The sequence below is a fragment of the Lampetra fluviatilis genome, chromosome 13 (assembly GCF_964198595.1).
Source record: "Lampetra fluviatilis chromosome 13, kcLamFluv1.1, whole genome shotgun sequence".
Taxonomy (NCBI): Eukaryota; Metazoa; Chordata; class Hyperoartia; order Petromyzontiformes; family Petromyzontidae; genus Lampetra; species Lampetra fluviatilis.
Genome location: NC_136287.1, coordinates 14,232,440 through 14,254,580, shown reverse-complemented (window position 1 = coordinate 14,254,580; position 22,141 = coordinate 14,232,440). Strand labels below are relative to the sequence as shown.

Here is a 22,141-nt window from a genome sequence, read left to right as displayed (position 1 = left end):
TCCGAAATGTCTTCATTTCCCGTAGTTAATTGTCGATGATTGTTGTAATGACTGTCATCAGTAATCTTAAAGGTGGTTAATAATTGCGCACATTTAAATGGCTTGTAATTTATTATTGACTACGAAGCGCCTGTAAATGTACATTTATTATCTGTACACACGGTCCAGTCTCTCCACGCCTATGGTTTGTAGGGGATATTTTGCAATACCTCGCCACAATGGTCTGTGTATATTGAAGGATGGGGTCCAGGACTACTTCAAGTACAACTTGGCATCGATGTGGGGGCATAGTACAAACAGTACAACAATGGTATTCACTGCACTGCCCTCTGTATTTGGAACTTCTTTCGCACCGTACGTAGCCAACAATGATACTCGGAGGTGCGGGGGAAGGACAACAAACTAAACACAAGAAGCAGTTCTAAAAGAAATAGTTTTCGGTCTGGAAAATGAGTTTTCAATCGAGTGTGTTCACACAATTTGCACACAAGTGATATCCAGGGGCAACGCTGCTCAGCTTCTGAGATCGAGCGCCGTCGTCGGGCGCATTCCTTACGATTCGGTCGTGGCCTCTAGACAATATTGTACTGGGTGTGAAAAGTGGATTGGAAAAATGTGATAGATTTTTTATTTTAAATGTGGGTTTGTTACTAATGCTTTAGTACTCGATTTCATTTGTAATCCAAAAAGCCGGTCGAGGTTTGTGTGCAGTTAGTACCCTGTATCAAGGCCCTAATTATAATATATATTGGGGAGGACACATCCCCCCCATCCAAATAATCAAATATGCCCCCCCCCAATATATTGCTATAAAATATGTATATATATATAAAAATGTTTTTATTGCGATGCTATGTAAATAAAAACAACAATTTGTAAAACCTTCGCCACAATATCTGGACTTGTCTTCATATAACGATGCATAGATTTATGTTCATATGATTGTGGTTATGGTTGTACTTTATATCTCTGCCATTACATACAATGAAACAAGAAAGGTAAAAAATAAGAAGACAGCAATGTAATACAATACACTATTAGACATTATTGTAAAAAATAAATAAAAATTCCATCCTGTGTATTAGTGAATTTTATTTTAGGCAGGGGGGGGGGACCCCAGACCCCCTGGAAGATATGGTCCCCCCCAATGTTGACTCCATGGCTACGGCCTTGCCCTGTATTCGTTACCCCATCCCAGGCTGCTGACTCAGTGCATGCTATTTGTCTTCTGTGCAACACTGCGCAGCGCTGTGTGTGGTGAAAAGGTTATTGACGTTGTTTATGCAAACAATCCATGCACCAGGCCATTTCACAGTGCATTAAACCCCACTGGGTGTGCATATTCTGTGAACACACTGTATCATTTCGGCAGATACAGTATTTCCTAACCAACTCAATGTTAAATGTTCAATAAGTTAAACTTTAAACGCTGAAAATAAAACTGGAGCTGCTGTCATCCATGCTGGTAACATTTTTAACAGCACAATAACAACTTTTTGAACAATTGGGATTTAATTCACCCTCATATTGCACAGACGATAAGTCTTCACTTACTGCAAATCATTAAAAATGTGCGCGCAAAGAAATAAGCTGAATTATTTAATCATCAAAACCTACTTTTCACAAAATGCTTAGAAAATGAAAAGAGAGATGTGATTCGTGTGGCGTTCGGGTCGGGTTGCCCCTTTTCCACTTTGGAGCCTGTGGCTCAACCACAGATAGGTAAACACTTGGGTTTGAATCCTGGATCTCCACAGTGCTGTGGCCCTGTGCTCTGTAGGGTTGCCACCTTTGCACAGACACAATGCGGACACATTTCTCGGTCAGTCTAGGCCAGGGGTCAGCAACCAAAACAACAACAATAGCCATTTATTTTCAAATTCGGCAAAACAAAAACACTCAATATTCAAAGAGCCGCAGTGCAGGTGGCGAATACGAGACGCTGGTCCTTGATAGACAACGTTCCCAGGTGCCGACTCCTGGCCGAGGTCGATCCCAACTGCAGCACACTCCACTGCATTACAGTTAAGCCGAGTTAATGTACCGCCAGATCGGCCGGCCTCATGGTCCATATATTGCCATATTCGCAAATGACCCACACAAAGACTGAACTGGGATCATACGCACAGCAGCAATCATCGCCCCCGGCTGGCAAACGAATGGCCCAGGTCACTCTTGCATATGAGGTGTATATCCTTATCTGTCGAGTTGTTGCTTGGTGAAGGAAAATGAACGTGAAAACTCTTTACAACTCAATTTCTGCCACTCGAACACAGATGCCAAGACCTGAACTGTCCGGGTCAAATCCAGGTCAAACCCAACCAGGTGGCAACCCTCGTGCAGTGCGGGATATGTGCCGTGTGTCGTGTAAGCCTGCCACGTTTCAGGATAATATACAGGGTGCTTCAAAAAAATGTTAACACTTCCGAGAATGTGCAACAATGCCACAAGGAATGTACTTCCGGGTTCTGGAGACCGCCTGGAGAAGATTCCAGGCGTGTGTTGACAATGATGGCGAACAAGTGGAGATTCTTTAGACTTTTTGAAGCGATCAACATACATTTGTTATCATGTTACAGTGTATTATCCGTTCTTTTTCCATGGAAAACGATAATCCCGTATAAGTGTTAACATTGTTTGAAGCACCCTCAATTACAAGACAATTGCCGCGAGTATACAATTCTCTTACAATAAGGTATATATTTCGAGTACACTCTATTGTAAAACTCTGAGGGTTGTTATTTAATGTGTGTGCTGTGGGTGCGACTACCAGCAAATAGTTCTACACAAGGTGGTTGGAATGGCATTTTTCAATTTCCACAATGCAGGCATGTTTTTTTTGATTGCCAATTGCAGCGAAAACACTTGTGTTGTCGCTCGTGCGACGTGACGAATGTAAGAACATTCCAGGCCAATTGTATGGCGCATTGTGTGAACCGGTTTCCGTAAATAGCTCAAGACTTGCAAAAGCGCGCGCGTGCTGAGCCCGCTGCCGTGGTTGGCCTCACGTGGAGCTTGGCCGGACGAATGCTGCAGGAGGCGTCCACCTGTGCGTGTGACACGAGGTCTTCCTTGAACCACGTGATGTGTTTGGCGACCGCTGATGGGAGCGGAGTCGGCGGTGACGTTGTTCAAAGTCTTGCACTGCCCCCACATTTCCAACGTTTACGTGCTAGACTTGACTTTTAAATAAAGCTATTTAAAGATCTTGCTATGGCCAGAGTTATTTATTTAAATGTGCACTCGCTTTACCACGTGGCTGACGTCATGCTTTTCCCGTGCCGTTTTTACAAGCTGGAACTTGTGCTTGTTGACAATAGGAGGAATATGTGACAATTACACTTGGGGGTCACGTAACATTTTAGCTACAGTCGTTCTACAGCACTGTCAATACTGTCCTCTGAGTTTTTAAAAAGTTGTCCTACAAAAGTATTACAATTATCATACCTATCAACTCATTATCAGTGCCCTCCCTTATTGTAGACCAATTTAGACCATATTGGTCACCCCCGTGCCCTTATACATATCAACATTCATCCTAAAAAGTCCCATCACAAAGGAGAAACACAAACAAATAGACAACAAAAATGCCCGTATTGAAACAGCTGTACTCCATATGGACCTAAAAACTAAATTTCCCTGTAGAAGAATACGGGGTAAACCGTATGGGTTGACAGGTATGAATTATTTACAGCCCTTCGTCAACCCGTTGCTGTATGATGGCATTCCCATGCCCGTGTCAATTGCTTGACTATACTTCAGCACGCTGATCAGAACTGGAATATAAATCACTCGCCGCTGATGTTACCTGCGACTGAGAATCGAACTCGGGACGCGGCATTAATTGCGCAGTGTGGCTTGTGCTGTAATATGTGATAAATAATATCCAGCCCAGCGGCAATACGGCTGCAGCATCCATTTCTCCTTTGAACACTCTGGGTTTAATCCCAGCCAGGGGTCGATTCAGCCTATTATCTAAACAGGGTCGATAAATAAAGTACCAAAGATGGAAAACTGCTCATATGTCAAATAAACATTGCAAATTTTTAAACTTCATATCCGCGTTTTCTCAACTAAACCAATCCCTGTGCTATTTGCTCTGAAGAAGAAGTGCCATTTCCCGTCACGTCGGCACATTATAGAATTTTGGGTCACGAAGGCAGCAGTGGCGTAGCGTGGTTGTGGCATGGGCCCCGATGTGATGACATTGGACCCCGATGTGATGAATGACATTGGGCCCCTCGTCCACCCCACGTTGCAGCATGGCGCCTGGGCCCATCTCAATCAGAATCTGTATTCATACTGGAGGAATCCGATGAGCTATGAAGCTCTTTTTCACAGATGCATGTGGGCCCTGGAGCCTTTGCACCGCCTGCACACCCGTTCATAGCTACGCCACTGTAAGGCGGTCCAGTACTTTTGAACAAATATGCCGAGAGTATTTATACTTGCATACCACTGCCAATGAGGTCACTCGGCCCTTAATTTAATTTCCAACAACTGGGTTACGTCACCCAAGCACATGGCATCACAGATGTGAACTGAGATAATTATTTTCGGAAACGAATCATTCAGAAGGCTTTCTGTATCTATCATGTCATATCACAGATTACAGGAGGGCTCGCTCGCATTACAGGATTTCCTCTCGTACAAAAAGTCTGGCAACACTCAAACTTTTATACACAGCAGAAGACGTTGCTGCGTTAAGTAAGACTCTGCCGCGTCCGCAAACGTACGCGCAACATAAGATCAGGGTTGTTAACAGTCACTAAGAGGACATTTCAACATATCTGGCGCTTGTCCTTCTTCAGGAAATGTCGAGGTCGACAGCGAGAGTCTGGATCATAGATTCCCACGGCCACTGGGAACCAGGCTTGACATCCCGGGGATTTTCCACGTCAGTGGGGGATCCGAGGGTTCAGGGACGATTCCTCCCACCCCCGCCCGAACCGCAACAATTGTTGTTTTATTACCATTGTTTATAGGAGAAAATGTATTTGGGAAAAAAAGTTTCTGGATCTCCCTCTCTTTTCCCGGGCCCCTCAATCCGCATGGTCGGTGGATGAAGCCCCTCCCCATCCCACCCCCTCACGCCCTCCCCCTCCCTGCGTTGCACAAACCCACCACGATTCGATCTTTAAAACGTTTTTCTTACATTACGTTTTACGCAGGCTTGAGTAAGGTGACATCTCTTGTATATGTCATTTCCACTGTTTTTTAATTGAACGAAAACGTGATCCTGAAGTTGAGATCTCAGCGAGAGAATGCCACTGATGACGTCTCTTCTCCCCGCCCTCCTGATTCTGTGACATCACGACCAGTTCTGCGGGTGGTCCAGGTGAACGCGTGCAGCGCGCACGGAGTGAAGAAAAGCAACGACCCTACGTCGGTGTCCCCCTGGTAAGGCGCCGCGGTGGCGAGATGTTGACTACCTCGCCTGGTATACAGGAGGTCGTCGGTTCGATCACAACCCTGATCAATGTATATTTATAGTATGCGTGTTCTTTTCTTGGGGTCGCGTGGATTTTTTTCCGGTTCCCCGGTGTTTCCCTCCGCATTTAGAACCATGCGTTTAGACTATTTGGCTGATATCAACTTCCACTTGATACACTACTTCATTGGGCTATCATTTGTGGCCAGGTCCTTCCTGTTACGTTTTAGTTTAAGGCTCCCATTAAAAAGCAGGCCTGGCCCAGTTGCCCAGTCCATAAACCAAAAAAAACCTGAAAACATGTCAATAACACTGCCTTAAAAGGGATAGGCAAAGTTTTAGGTCATGGCCCTTCTTCATAGCACAGAAATGAACGAGGCTGGTTCACTCCCAAAGTGGTTGCGAAAACGTAGCAGTCGATTATGGAGGACACTCGTGATTATGTGGATTATGTCGATATAGCACCAACGAGCATATATGCGGTGAGTGTTAGATTGGGTGGAGAATGAAATCCTCAGGCATGCATTCCGCATCCTTCATTTAAGTCAATGTTGCGTAAATAAAAACCTGTGCTGTACATATATGAGTTTAACTGTACTCTGAAATTAAAAAAACACATGCTCTGATCCAAATATTGTGCGTGTGTGTGCGTACGAAGTATGATGCTTGGCTTAGAACGTGACTCGGTAAACAAAACACGAGCCAATTTTTTTCGAATTCTGTATTTTAAAAATCCCTCAATATTTAAAGAGCCACGATGCACACGCAAATAGGAGCCGGTGGTGGTCCTTGATAGACGACGTCACGGGGCAGTCCTCGCAGGGCCGCGTGCTGCCGAGCCCTGGCTCAGAACGTCCTCCAGTCTGTGATCAAGCAATCCACAGGGAGTGTTTAGGACTCACTCTTTATCCAATGACTTCAGATTAGAAATGAACCAGTTCATCAATTAATTTTAATCGACTAGTTTGTGGGAAATTGCCCTGGCCCCCTTTTTCAAACGGCAGCCGCTCTCACCCCCAGCTGACGATGTCCCTGAGCCCTGCCCAGCACCTCCCGTCCAGCGGCTCACGAGGGAACAAAGGCGAATTTTTTTTGGAAAGATGTTGGTGTTCTCTGATTAGTCGAGTAATAGAACCGATAATGACTAGGGTGATCGATTGCTTGAGTGAAGTAAACACAGTTTTACTTAAACACGTGGCGTCTTTCCGGCAAAAGTAAGACACCTAAAGCGCCAGCACAATGGATGTCCCAGAGTTACTGAAGATTAAATTATGCAAACTAGCCCCTACCCCCTTATCTCGCAACACCTAACTGCTCGCTAAACTTGCGGAGTTTATCGCATCGTATTCACAAGTCACTTGCAGAGTTTATTCACAGGTCACTTGCGGAGTTTATAGCATCGTATTCACAAGTCACTTGCAGAGTTTATTCACAAGTCACTTGCGGAGTTTATCGCATCGTATTCACAAGTCACTTGCAGAGTTTATTCACAAGTCACTTGCAGAGTTTATTCACAGGTCACTTGCGGAGTTTATCGCATCGTATTCACAAGTCACTTGCAGAGTTTATTCACAAGTCACTTGCGGAGTTTATAGCATCGTATTCACTTGCGTCCTTCTCGTTCTCACGCTCATGGTATAAGCATACAGTACATAATTCGTCGTGGATTATAATGGGGGGGGGGGGGGGTCTGTGATTATCGGATCCCTGCAGATCAAAGGCACGTGTCAGGTAAGAGGGATACTATTCATCGACAAACTTCGCAGCCCTCTGCTGTCGTCACACTGCAACGTGGTTAGGCTAAATGCTATACAGTCTTACACACCCGTAGGGACAGTCCACACCTATGCGCTTCTAAGTGCAGATGTCACGTCCCACTTCTTATTTCTACAAAAAGTGGGAGCGGCACAATGTTTAAATATGTCATGCTGGTACGTAAAGAAAATCAAAGATTGTTTTGTTTTCGTGCAAATACGGTAAACCCCTAAATCAAGCGAGCCTGCATATTTCCTTTCCTACTTATAGGAAACTGGATTCATATCAGTTTGATGAAATAAAAAATGTGTTTATCTGTGATTTAGATTTGCCTCTGGTATGTCACATTTAGAAAAGAGACCCGAAATAGAAAACAATTAAGGGGGGTTTGACATTGAATATGGTTGATGATAAAACAATCAAGGGGAGAAATTGCATTTTCTGTACAAAGTGACGCCCCCAATCCTATAACAGCCCCAGAACCCATCAACTTCATCTGGCACTGCCCACATTTGACCAGCAGAAGTTACAAAACTGCCCCTTTGGGAGTTTGTAACTCTGTGTGTGTGTGGCATTATAATGGATACCTTACAGTGGGACCCATGGCCCCTTAAGCGGCCCCATTTGAGATCCTGTGGAAGAAAGCGTCTTCTGTGAATTTGCAAGTGATATTTGTACTGTATGTGCCATGTCTAATTTATGAGGTTTAGTCTGGGTCAACATGCTTTTAGTGATCAGCACAATGAACAAAGACATGTCCCTGTTGACATTGTTTTATCATAATATTTGCTCATGTTTATAATCAGCAGTGGAAGCCGGACTTTGTGTGGGGTGGTCACGGTTTTAAGGCGTGGTGGTAAGTGGGTAAATCTGCCGAGTCCAACTTCTACACCCACCGGAAGCCATACAGTCTCGCTACAAACAAACAACGCGCCCTGTCCACTAGACACCTGCACACTCACAGGGGTGTAGGAGCGTGAACACAATCTCCTGCTAGATGATCATATACCGCGTAATAATAGCAGCAGGATTGTACTGTACGCACGGTGTGTGAATAATGAACGAGGACCACACAGAGACCAGACACGAGTCAACAATCACACGAGACGAATGGCAGTAGTGTAAATATTGTATGGAGAGGCAAACATCACGTATACAGAAGCAGTTAAAGAATGGAAGACTCATATTTATTTAAATATGTATATATACAAGGGTGGCCACACAATGGTTCGTGTTATGCGCACTGCTCTGAATCTGGCAAGCTGAGTCAGATCCCTGGTTTAAGACTTCCATGGCCGGTCACCGTTAGTTTTATGTAGCGATCCTTCGAGTCCTCACTCAGATGCAGCCCCCGCCAATATATATGCACGGTGCCTTGAAATGTAGGAAAAGTACATTTAGAACTATACAGCTAAATTGTACTGCTATACGGTGACTGGTTCAGGTGATTTGTTGAGTGAACTTCACTGAACTTTCGGCAGCTCCACTGCTCCATTATTGTTTCTGCCCGAGGACGACCGCTTGTGTTGCGATCGAAACGTCGTGAGATATTATTTTTATTTGGTTTTATTCCTCTACCTACGTGACTTTACCGAAAGAACCAAAGAGTATGGATTCCTGCAGTCGCGAAAGCTTCAAATCAAGATTTTCACTGAACTTGGTTTATCTCGAAAACCAAAATGAAGTGCCCTTCCCCTCTTGCAACACAGTTTCCAATCGCACAATTGTAGGCGTCTCGCCTACAGCCGGCCAGCCACGCAGCGTGAGGCAGCTTGCGTGTGAGCTTTATTTAGCAGGCAGGGGCAGCACTTTGTATTTATATGCTCACCCAACCTCGCGCGAGTTTGCGGGGTCCCTCCCCAACGCACGCCCCAGAGACTCCGCGCCCACGCCTGAACCCATCTCGTTTTTGTTCACCTCAAAGTTAACTGTGAAATGTTTTTGTTCACCTCGAAGTTAACTGTGGAACGCATCACTGCTGCTCCGTGCAGCGACTCAAAATAACTTTGAATGATCTCACAATACACACGTTTTTTTCCCTTTCTTTTAACTTTAGGTACGTAATGATGGTCTGGTACACTATTAATGTTTACAAATTAACGAATGTATGTAATCCATTACATCATAATTTGCAACTTGAGTTTCGTCCTCTGAGGTACACAAATTCAGGACTTATGTCGGGAATAAGAGTATCTCAAGATACTGAAATCGTGGAGAAGTGCATGTGATAATGCGTGTCTCGAGTGGTGTGTTGTGGAGAGCAGTAGTGTAGCGGCTAAGAACCCGGCGAGCCGAGTTCGATATCAGTAGCGAATATTCTAACCGATCCTGGGTCTCCCTTTGGTTGACTCGGTGTTAAATGGGTACCTGGTGTGGTGCGTAAAACATCGGCACAAGGCAGACAAAGGCGGCCGGGCATGGTGGTGACCACCCATTCCCTCATGTGTCGTGCCGACTTTCATAGGTGCTCACAAACAGCATTTGTTTACGTTATCTCAACTTCATTTACAGCACTCTGTCGATCCACTGCTGGATGAAGATCTCCCCGTGCATTGTCTGTCATTGGGGTTGTTTGACCATACTAGCACGCTCGGCTACACACGGTGCGAAAGAAGTTCAACATACGTACTACACAGGTTGGCAAAAACGTGGCCCGAGGACTTGGTTGAGATATCGCTGTACTCAGGATATTGGGTCCATAGGGCATGTTGCTAACCGTCGCACCACGCTATCTCATATTGTTGCTAAATTACAGCAATAAAAACACACAGGCAGACGTATCAATGTAATTCACGAGGGCAGGGCACAACAATTGTGACTTAAAAGTGAAAGCTAATGAAGCTATAATATTGACATTTTTCCTTGATTGGTGTGGTCGGCAAGGGAAAGCAGATTATGCACATTTTGTGGCCAGGTTCACGAAATAAGTTGAGTCATCATGCCGGGTGCGTTTGAGCAGCAGTCTGCTCAGTCTACAACCTGTTTGAGGTTCAGTGGATATTCCGGGACACCGATTTATGAAGTTATAAGCTCTTGCCTGTTATTGTAAACTCTTATAATAACCCCAAACAACCTTGAATGGCAAAATACTTAATTCTTACAATAACATTTTAGCATTTGCAAGATAGCATCTAGACCCTACAACGTGTCTTGTTTTTACATCAAAGCACAGAGTGATGATGAAATAATTTGTTAGGTGATGGTGAACAATATTTATTTAGTCTTTTCAACCAAACCAATGATGACTAAGAGCTCGATGGCCTTTGCTTAAACAGCACGTGAAAGCCCCGCGTTTAAAATGATATCGATATCATTGAGCTCATGTTCAAATAAAGCCACTTCAACTCAAATTCTCGACCTTTCAAAGATACATCTTCTGGAGGTACTTCCTCATTTGCATTGCAAAACAACCAACTATATGAGCTGCGTAAGCCCTATGGAGCCCGGAGGCTTTTACAGTACTTCTGGAATGACCTGCGCACATTCTGGCACCTGTTGGGTTCGTCAAGCAGCATAATCTGAGCCAGTGGCCCCTCCAACAAAAACAGCCCAGGCAGCAGCGGAGGCGCACACGAGTGAATAATGCATCGGTGACTTTGGCACCGCCCTTTGTAATGCAATGGCTGTCGGGTCATAAACGTGGCTTTTGTGTGGCTGCCACGGTGATTGGGTGCACGTTGGGTACCTGGTCCCATCAGGCTGGGGGTGGGCCATCACCCCCCCCGCCCTGCCCCAGGTAGCGAGGGGCGGGGGGGTGAGCGGCACTCCCCGAGCAAATGGAGTGGAGGCAGAGGTGTGGCCAAACCGGTTTGGGCTGATCTTTGTCTGTGCATGTCACGGCAGCTGTGGCGAAGAGGCACCCTACTGCCAGCACAACAAAAGTCACTCCGACACACTGCTGCAGGTAACAGACGACGGTCCACGTTCTGAGCTTGGTTGATGAATGTTTTGATTATTGACCTCTGGAAGTTGTGACCATCTCATAGTTAGGACAGACTGAAACGCGAGTTTTTGTTTTTATGTTTTCGGCGGTTGATGAAGCTTGACTCCTAAGCCAGGTGAGTGTTCGCAGGGAGGTGTGTGTGTGCGTTAATTGTGTTGGTTCTGCTTGGGCAGCATTGCACACATGCTACCTGTTGAGTTAGAAAAAAACAAGTGTGTCAAGATACGTGTATTAGTTTAAAAGTGTATTTATTGGAACTTGACAAGTTATACAATGTATTACCAGTCCAGTGGGACCATGTCAATGTTTCTAAAATATAGCTACACTTATAAAATGTAATTTGTTGAAAATTCACAACGAATATGAATTGTATTTATCGCACCTGTTAACCGCAGTATTTTATCCCATCAATAATAATGTTGCTGTAATCCTACCAACAGTTCCAAATACATTTCTCCATTTACAGAGTTCCATCTTACGTAACACCTGATAAGATCTGAAGTTGTTCGTTGCTGTTTTGCACACGTGTCTGTAAAGCGACCAAAGCGTCACAATGTCACCCATATGGACGAGATTCATAGCCGGGTACACTGTGTGTTTAGTATTTTAAATGCGAGAAATATACCCAAATGGACACAAACCAAACCCTTTGTGAATTACCCTACAGTACTGTTTTAAGCAACTTGATGACGTTTCAGTTTTATTCTGTATGGAATTAACTTTTTTTTATGAAACGAGCGTCTATGTGTCTTGGTTTTGTATTGTATTCCTTGTGCAAAGTGGTGATTGTTGAAAATTGTAAGATGACAATGGGCCATTTAAATGTGTCGTATGAATGTACACTTTTATGGAAATATAGACGAGGCTTATTGTTGAAAATCAAAAGGGATATTTGAGTTCTAGTCGGCAGCGACTATTCTTGCTGCCTGAAGTAATAAAGTCTTTGGGAAGGACTGACTTCAATAAAATATACCTTTTATGTTGTCTAATGTTGATATAGTAGTGCCGTTTAAACATGGACAGCAGCACGTGTGTCTATTCTTTAGCACGTTGGTGTTGCTGCCCTGAATGGGCTTGCGGTGTTCATGAGGGATGCTTGCCTCGATCGAACACCAGGAAACCACCCAACAGCGTTTGTTCAACAGGCCGTAACACTGCTGATGAGACTCGTGAAGTCGCAGCCAGCCCAGACTTTGCCAGCAAAAAAAAATTCTGCTGGAAAGTATTTGTATCAAAGGCCCATAGGCTGGAATACCATCGTAAAATGTAAATATTTTATTTTGTATGTGGTGAAACAGTAGACTACCTCTTCTGTATATTATATTTCGATCCGTACGTAGCTAATGTTACTGTAGTCACAGAAAGTGTGTTCTACTTCTGTATACCAGCGGCAACGAGTCTAAATATGGCCTTAACGTGTCAACATCATCGCTGGGGACACGGACGTGAGTGCGTCATGCTGGCCACATCGCCCGGTTGTGTGCAACCTTGGGCCGAAGAGGTACATGCCGGGTAAATAATCGCTATATCATGATGCCGATGATATCATCCTGCACATCTGCAGGTCATTTAATTGGTCCTTTGGTATGATGGCTTGAAAACAATACAGTCTGGATCTATATGGCGTCTAAACACAAACCGCATGTCAAAGACCCTGTGCAAAACAGCACGTGCAACATGCATATGACCAGGACATGTTGAGGCTTATTTCAAACTAAACGTACTCATGTTTCTTTTTGAGAATGGTACGTGCGGTGTTCATTGTTCTTTCATTGTTTGAAGCCATTATTTAAGTTTGTTTTAGTTCAAACTTGCCCTGCATCTGGAAGCTAGAGGATAAATAATGTTTGCATGTCCACCTACTGGGATGAACACAGACGAAAGCCACGTTGTTGGATGCAATTTAGATTTGTTACCAGAGTTAATACTGCAAAACAAACACGACGTTCATTAATAACACTGCCTTATATCATAAATATAACATACGCTCACATTTTGGGCAGTGAGCATGTCAAGGCAGGTAGACGAGAGGGGCCCCAGGAAGGCTGATCTCGTCACGAGAGGAATATTTACACTGGGGCGCTGGAAAAACTGGGACATTGTAAGAAAATGTGCTCACGAACGGTTTTGAACGAGCACATATTTCGTCAAAAAACCCCCATCGTTACTTCTTGAATTGTTTTCCTGATCACCTCTTAAATTGTAGCCCTTTAAATGATATGGTCTTAATCTATTTCTTTCAAAAATAACTAAATTGGACATTGTGAGGATATCAAGGACACTCCCTCTTCGTGCTTTGCCTTGAGGGGAATTGTAGTTCGGATTTACATTTCCTACAAGTGCAACACCGATCTGAAACGTCTGATACTATGAGATTTGGGTGGCACAAGAAGGTTGATTGGTACAAACATTTTTGGGAATGTTGTTGTGGTGAGCACAGATAGTACAGTATACAGCACACCTCACCGATTACTGCTGTTAGTGTTATTTTGACGGATAGTCCTGTATGTAGCCCACGGTTCTCACGATGTTGCCAGACAATGTTCGAAAGGACCGGAAAAACCCAAAACGCAACCACCTCATTTGAATATGCAAATAGCTTAAAGCATTTTCAGTTTGTTGAGAAAATAAACGGGGTGTTGTGAAGTCAACTTTCTGAGGATTTCGCCAGAGGAAGAGAGAATGTTGATCATTTGCCGTAGGGGATTAAATGTGCCTCCTTTGTGTCACCAAATCCTTGACCATCCTGCGTGTGACGAGGTGGGTTCAATTACAGAGCGACGCAATGGTGGCAGACTGGCCCGAGCTGGCATCTATAAGAGTTTGTTAAAGGTGACTTGGTTATTACCGTTAATATATCCCGTTTATGTAAAGTCTAAGCTTCATTAAACTGTCATAAGTCCATGTATTTTTTTTATGTGGTGGGGTAAATTGTAGGTAGCTCACCTTAATTTGGCAGTTTGAGCGAGGCAGACCTTCATGCTTAGAGTTAGGATTAATTTAATTTTCTTCATGTACTTTGCTCACAAAAACACTTCATTATCCTATTACCATTTCAGTGTTTCATCCTTAAAGTTTACTTTTGTGGCCAATGTTTACTATGTATACAGCAGCGTGTGTTAATTCAGCCCCATCCTCAAGATGAGCCATGATAGTGACTTGGCCCAGCGGTGACGCGTTGGTCGCTCGTTGCAGAGGTTCGTGGTTAGAATCCAGCGGCCGCCCCGATCAATACCGTGGTGCACATTAAATGTAAAAATATTCGCCGACTGCTTGACAACGGACGTTGAAGATCCCGTCACGTGATTCGCAAGAGTAAGCCATTGTGCACCGGCGTCAGGGTCCAAACTTGCCACTTTTGAAAAATTACCCAGTTGGCATAAAACTTAGCAACATCGGCCCGACTCCAACAACTTTGCAGAACCTTCCTGCGAAAGAGTCAAGAGACTCTGTGAGGCTTTCCTTGGTAAAAAAAAAAAGTGGAATAATGAAATAATATTTATTGAGCACTGGCACAAGCACGTTTAAGCATTGAGATACACGTACTAACTTTTGAGACCAACGACTGTACTGTATGTGTAGGCCAAGTCCAATGGTGTAATATTTACACAACAGGGACTGTTGGCGAAAGATCCCCTATGAACTGGATTGATTTTTTAGTTGAACTTGTCTCGACTCCAGCATCCAAGGCATTCTTCTCAGACATCGCTCCTGGTCATGTCGAGTGAAACGTGAAATGTTTGTCTGCACCAATTGTTGGAGTTTTGAGCTGAGCCTCTACCGGTTTACATTACCTTAGCTCCATTTTCTTAGCTTTCTGCACAAGGGCTTTTTGTGAAAAATGTGCGCCCTCATGCAGACACAGACCGTAACAACTACGTTGCCTTTCACGGTGGTGCTGTTATAGAGCTCTCATGCGTATTTGTGTTGTTGCTGCTCGTTGTTGTTTGGTACGACAGCCGACATTTTAAATGTCTACCTTCCTCTGAGGCCATGGAAGCCCCGTGTACGAGCGGGTGTGATTATTTCGGTGATCAGCCTTGTACACCGGCTCGAATACGCAACCAAAACCCCCGTTGGTCTTCTATTGTACTCTGACGGTAAAAATGGACGGACGGTGCGGGCTGTGAGGATCCTGGAAATGATGGGAAGTTGTTGTGAGCCGGCCCCGTTGTTTTCCAGGGGAGATTCACACGACGATAGAATATGCAAACATGTCCAGGGAACGTTGACGTCACCGATGCATAAATTAACTTCACCGACGGCTAGCGTCAGTGGGGAGCGATGTCCGAACCGGCGCTCAGGTGTGTCCCGTGTACAAAGTGACGCCATCCGATGCCACGGGCCACCGCTTTTGGCGAGGGGGGGGGGAAAGCGACGTCCGGTTTTCCATAGCGGTCTTAGCGTTATTATTTATTTTTGGAAAATTCGAAATTTCTTATCTTGGCGCAACTTTCAGATTTTCGGCACAATCGCTCTTCACGTCCATGCAACTTCCCCTTCCTCCGTTTCCCTCCGACTGCCAATGTAAGATGTTACAGTAATGTCGCGAAGGCAGAGTAACGGACATGTCAGTATCTCGCTGATTTCCAGGAGATCGTGAGCCCAAATTCAGTTCCATACTCACAATGTCCAGGAGAGAGAGAGAAAAACACCTCATCGGGACAAGTCGTGTTGCATGCATGCAGATGAGTGGATGACATTCGTTTCACAAGAGTGACATTCACCAGTTCTCAGGAGCAATGACCAGAGGAAAAATGTAAACACGTCGTGACTTAACACCGTAAAATTGTGTCCTAGCGAGGCGCTGCTCCACAACGCAAGACCCAGCAAAACAACATTCCTCTTTGAAGTTCACCTGAAATTTGCGAAGGGTTAATATTTGAAGAGAGGAGAGGACTCGTCTGTTCAAAACAAGAGACGTCTCTGCGTCTGTTTCGCGTTTGACGCGTTGCGAGGAGTCGCAACAGAGACGACGGGCGGAGTTCACGGCAACCCCGCGCACGTGTGTGGGGTCTTTGTAGTCATCCAGCCCGTGTGAGGTGGAGATGGAGCGACGATGGATGGTTGTTTATCCGCAAATAAGAACCACGCTTCCGGACGTGCGTTCAACACGTTGAAGCACGGACAGTCCCGCTTTTAATAATTCCAGTAAACGTTTATGTAGATGCACTACCGTGTTGCTAATGTTACAAAACCATCTCCTTAAAGTGTCCCCCTGTATTTTGAACAAATGCCTCAAATAATGTTTTAATCCTCTTGAACCCCCCCCCCCCCCCCCCATTCTTATTCACGGATCAAACGCCGTCGTGACCTCTTGGCTCAACTCCCTGGAATCTCCTTGTCCGACGCGCGTGATCCGCCGCCTCTCACAGTCGGTGCCCCCCCCCATCCCGTGGGCGCCGTGCCCCCCCCCCGTCTCGTGCCAGTCAGGTGACCCGGCGGGCGGCGTGACTCACCTTGCCCCCCCCCCCCGCCCGCCCGCTGCGTCACGACTCCTCTTCACCGTTGTGTTCGCGATGGGCCTCGTGCAATGATGTGGGGTGGGTTGGGGGAGGGTGCCGTGATCGCGAGCGAATCCGCGGGTGCAACTGTGCAGCCATCATCATCATCGCTCTGTCATCGGCCATGAACTCTTCTCCGCTGCTGGGTGAAGGGTGGACCCGTGGCCATGTGGCGCGGTGGTGCGATGTAGCACGGCGGTCGCCCTGGCGCCCGCTCGCCATCGCTTTGTCGTCTCTCCAGCTCCACGGTGGGTGGGTCTCTGCACCTCGGTCTGGGGGGCCGTGCTCACCGGGTGGCTTGGCTTGACACTCCGTGTTCAATCTGCGTCATAGTTCGTACGAGAGCAAATGAAGATGTGTGCCTGCGTTCGTGCCATTTGAGTGGTACGAAGTTTATTGACTCGTGAATGGGATTTGGTCCACAGAGTATTGTACAGTGTTCTTAAATGGACCTGGGTTTGTTTAATGGTAACATACTATTTCTTTGCATTTAACGTGACTCTGTGAGACGCTGACCCACAGACTTTCTGCCGTGAACAGACTTACAAAAAATTATAATATTTAGGAGTTACATTCATGTACTCATTATAATTAAGCATACAGTATTCTCTAACAGCAAATTGGCTTTTCTTATAACTCGGTTGAAATAACTACTGAAGTTTGCATTTGGAACACTTTTATTAACTACAGCACGCCAATATTTTGAAAGATTGTCCCAGGTTTTGTATTACCTGTAACATATTTTCAGTGAATTATAGATGTTGTTTGTTGACAAAAACGGACAATCATTAACAAGGAAAGTACCGATACAAACAGTCTGCACCTCTGTACAATGCTAGCGCTTTTAATTATCAGCCAACCTGTTGTTTTAATGACACCCAAGAGGGAATTTACCTCTTAAGCAATTACAACAAGCATTACCCACCAAAAGAATGGGAGCATTTTTAGCATACAGTCAAATGTGTTTGTCGGCAGTCTAGCAACAGGTGTGAATCTATTCGTTGAAGCGGCTACAATTTGATGTTTACTATTTATACTCGCGGGTCCCTGCGGACATTGCCGCTGATAATCCTGGCTGCATTTCTTCATCAAGGTGCTCTCGCAGAGAAGCTGACGCGGTGTGAGCATTGAAAACGTGTTTTCAGGCAGAGAGAGAGGCTTCCTGCATGGCCACGACTGGCAAGAGACGCTTTTGAAAGCTCACAGAAGAAGGTGGTGGCCAAGGTGCAGAGGACAACATCGGTGCAGCCACTCCTGAGTGTGACCAACCCTAAAAAAAACAACGTGCGGGTTCAGAGTTCAGTGCAGGGCGCAGTCATTTGATGTTGACTGCAGTCTGCAGATTGACCAAACAGCTTTGAGTTTTCACCCTTGACTCCACAATGAATGTCTATTCTGCTTGGCTTCATCTGTGAGTTGCAGTGGAAGTACAGTACCTGTTGACGATTGTTACTCAATTACATACCGTAGTTAATTTGATTTGCACACTTCTAAATTCGATGTAACTCAACAAAAGATTATCTCAGCTTGAAAATATCGACGGTAAAAGTGCAGCCCCTGCAGGTGCTTGCTCACGCCACTGCTGGCAGAAGGTCCTGCACTAGAGGGAGCTCTCGAGAGACCCTTTCGAGGGTGTTTGGCCTACTCTCCCACGCTGGCCAGGCACAGGTGGGAGTACCCACACAACCACGTGCCAACCTGTCGATTGATGAACCGTGTAATAAAAAATATATACGTTTGTCAAAACTCTAATCTGAATCGTAGTCTTTCTAATCTTATCGGATTGATTTTTAAAATCATAGCCGTTTTTTTTTTAAAGATCTTAAATTAACTCTTTTGTTATCCGAATGGGAAACGCTCCTAAAACCTTTCCCTGCCCGATCTCCGTATGATCCACGCGTATACTGTTACAGAGAACCTGTTCGACTGCTTTTTAAAAGTTGCAACATGTCCTGCAACGAAGCCTTTTCAATGGCTTTATATTCCCTTCCATACAGTACTTGTCAAATCCGAACCCATTTACGTTGGTTACCTGGCCACTTTTAAACACCTTTGGCACTTTACCGAAATGCAAAGCAAAAATGGTGTTAAAAAAAATTACCCTTAAATATAGTGAAGTGGTACTGCTGGCTTTTAAAATCGGTATTTTTTACGAATATTTGTTAAACAGCAAGGTTGGGGAAGTTATGCTATTTGTGGCATGCTCTAAGCAAAGCACGGTACAGTCCATAATGTAGCTACCGTCTAACACGTAGTAGCAGGTTTTCGCGACCAATATCATCATCCATAATAGAGGGTTTTTGGGATAGATCGCGTATATATAAATGTGTCGTTAACCCCGCCACCACTCGACACAGACAATGAGTAAGGTTTGTCACGCAATCAGAACATGCCAATTCGGCTGTCGCCTGATGAAGCTAGTTGTAATTACTGGCGAAACGTCGTATTCTATTTGTAAATGTTGTGGCTTGGCTCTCCAACACACCGGTGTGCTGTACTCGTAAGGAATCGGCATGTTCTGTTTACGTGGCAAACCTTACTAATTGGCTGTGGCGGGTTTAACAACACATTTATATATTTACGCGATCCAACCCCCCCAAAAAAACCTGTATTATAGATAATATTGGTCGGGAAAGCCTGCTACGTGTTACACGGTACAGTGCTAGGTAAAAATAATAAATGTACAGACCATGGAGATGCTGCCATGGTGTGATGGTTAGAAACTCGACGTGTTAGTGGTGATGCAGCATGACACACCGGTCCTCGTAAAACTGCCCGAGATTTTCCGACGAGAACGCCGCGCAAGATTTTCTGACTGGGGTGTGCGAATCGTGGGGAAACAAATAATTGTTTGCGAAAAATGTGCAGTTTTTTTAATACCGCGAATCATCGGTGGTACCACCGCCGCTAATACACTCAAATGCTACTTGCAATCCGAAGGTCACAGATTCGATCACCCGGCGGCAGTTGAAACAACGGGGCAGGCTTCTTGCATCTCCCGACATCTGTTCACCCAGAATGTATTACTGGGTACACGATAGTGAGTGGTCGAGTACTCTGGAAGAGTAGGGCAAATAGAGGATGTGCACGAAGTACGAATGTGGGGACTGCTATCAGGAGAGAGGAGGGGGAAGGGTGACGACGGATGACATGGCTCTGTGTTTGTCTCCACGTGTCACTCCCTATGACTCGCTCTGTTTCTCTTCGTATCCCTTTGAGTCCCTACACAGTACAGTTCTGCACACGCATCTTTCGTCAAGTACATTTTCACTTTCAAATACCGTCTCTGATTCTGAATGTTCCTCTGCGTCGCAGATCTTTTTGAATATATTTGTCTCTTTTTGTGTTTGCGTGTGTGACTCTCTGAATTAATGATGAGATTGCCCTGTGCCCGAAAGTTCCACGGAACTCCCAAGTGGCTGCATATAGCCACGGGAGCCTTAATTGTACAGCTATGTGCAATGCAACATACCTGACTGGTAACTTTCCACAGTCCGCCCAAGATAATTATTCACACTTTTGCTGTTGCTGGGTTGAACAACCCAACGGCGTTAGCAGATGGCTCACTTGTATCGCATTGAACATCCAGCAAGCGTCAGCTGCTTAACAGAACGGCCTCTTCTTCCCTTTAGATTCCGATTGTCGCAAGCACGTCGGGAATCGACCTGCTTGAGTAGCACAGTGCTGCAAATGCGATCGGAAATGATATCAGAAGGTGGGGACATAGGCTGATGAGCCAAAACACTATCACAGTATTCTTTGGTGGGAAAATAAATAAATTGTATGTTAAAGAATTTATTACTATTAATTACCCGCAGTCCAACAAAAAAAGTGCTGTAAAATGTCATAATCTGAAAGTTTATTTATAACAAAGCTCAAAATCCCATGGAATACATCCCAACTGGGTGCTGTATCGTAACAATTCAAACGAGGAGGATAATAACGGAGAGTGCTTTTTACCTGTTTGTCAAGTGTATTTACATTGCAGAGAATTAATGATTCACCGACGTTTATTTTTATTACAGCAAACTGCACGTTTGTTAGAGTACTGCGGGTTTAAATTCCTTGCACCGTCTAAAAGGCAACACAAACTCCAAATTGGAATCTCCCCCCAATGTGCGCTCATCAATGAAACCAAGTCGCCTGCTCGGCTCACTGATAACGGAGTCGCAGGAAATTGTGGAGTAGACAACAACACGAATAATGGCGCTGCGTTTAAACTGGCTGGTTATTATAGACTGTGACATGACCAAATAAAACCACAACTGTTCTCGGGTTTATTTATGGCCGATTGTCGAAGTCATTGAATAATGATGTTGCCTTGACTGTAGTCTAGTGTCCGCCACACTCGAGCTTTCTCGGGTAAAAAGTTAACGACAATCCCAGAAAGGCGATTGTAAATCACTGTCCTGTGGTATTATAACAGTTATATAAGCAAGGCATTACAACACAAACACGTTAATATGTGTGCACAGTTAATGGAGAGCTAAAATATAATTGAACGTTCACGCTAACTGACTCATGCTATTTAAATGCCAGCTGCCTGGCATTTTATGATGAAAAAAGCGGACACCACTGGCGAAGTTGTAACGCACGAGACGTAACATTTAGTGATAATGCATTTGCCCCGAACAAAAGCTAAAAAAACGAGCGGCGTGTCGTGATGCCAGGGTTATGATACCAGGAAGAAGGTATTGTCGAGTTTTTATGTATGTTTTAGGAAGCGTGTAACACTAAAACATTTTGCCAATTTACTCTTAAGGAGTGTTGTGAATGTGAGAAGGAAACCGCAGTGCCCAGAATAAAACCAACCTCGTGTGAGCAGCACACCTTGCTAAACACAAAACTCAATCTTACCCCAAAGCCGCCAACGTTTAGTGGTTGACACACGAGGAAATAACCCCATATTTGTGGTGCTGCCGTTTCGTGGCAGCCTTACGGTCATCCACCTTCCGATCAGCACGGTTGGCTACGTACGATTTGAAATAAGTTCAACATACAACGCTTTCCCCCAAGCCGCTGGCGTTCTTCAGATGTGTGTACCACCACCATGCCTTGATAACTAGTGTAGGGGGTGTGCTCTGAGTTTATAGAGTTTTTTTTTTAAGAGAACAGAAACACATTGTCTCAAGCTTCTTAAAATACATGTTTTTAAGACAAATAAATAGACTGACATCTACCTCATTTCGAGAAGGAAAATAGCTAAATTAGAGGGACAATCCACGCGTGAGACGCTGAGACGAGGTGTGAGATGAAGAGAATTGAGTGTTTTCTCTGATGGGAAGGGCTTTCTCATGGAGCTAATGAATTCTACATTCTACATTTCTGAAGAAGCTTTGACTGATCTCTTCCCTGGCTGACTGTGCTTTTATCCATCATTTCAGAGGACGACTTTCCTCGTAGTCCGAGTGGCCAAAGCCCGTTTCGTGTCAGTTCAAAACCAAGTACTTCATGAATTTGTATATTATATTTATAAAAAAAATTTTAAACCAACCCCCTTACCTTGTT

At 44.8% G+C, this 22,141-nt stretch overlaps 1 protein-coding gene across 3 annotated transcripts in view; it reads left to right on the top strand.

Annotated features, from left to right (window-relative positions):
- Positions 1-5,332: 5,332 nt before the first annotated feature.
- The window catches only part of LOC144935568 (phospholipid-transporting ATPase IC-like), a 57,446-nt gene continuing 40,637 nt past the window's right edge, over positions 5,333-22,141 (top strand). Inside the window, exons 1-2 of one of the 3 annotated variants that reach the window (XM_078862361.1) lie at positions 5,360-5,400; positions 11,030-11,090. The gene's annotated coding sequence lies outside the window, so the exon portion shown is untranslated. Of the gene's footprint in view, positions 5,401-11,029; positions 11,091-11,150; positions 11,245-22,141 lie in introns of those variants that run through there. The other 2 variants (XM_078862362.1, XM_078862363.1) reach the window with 2 other exon arrangements.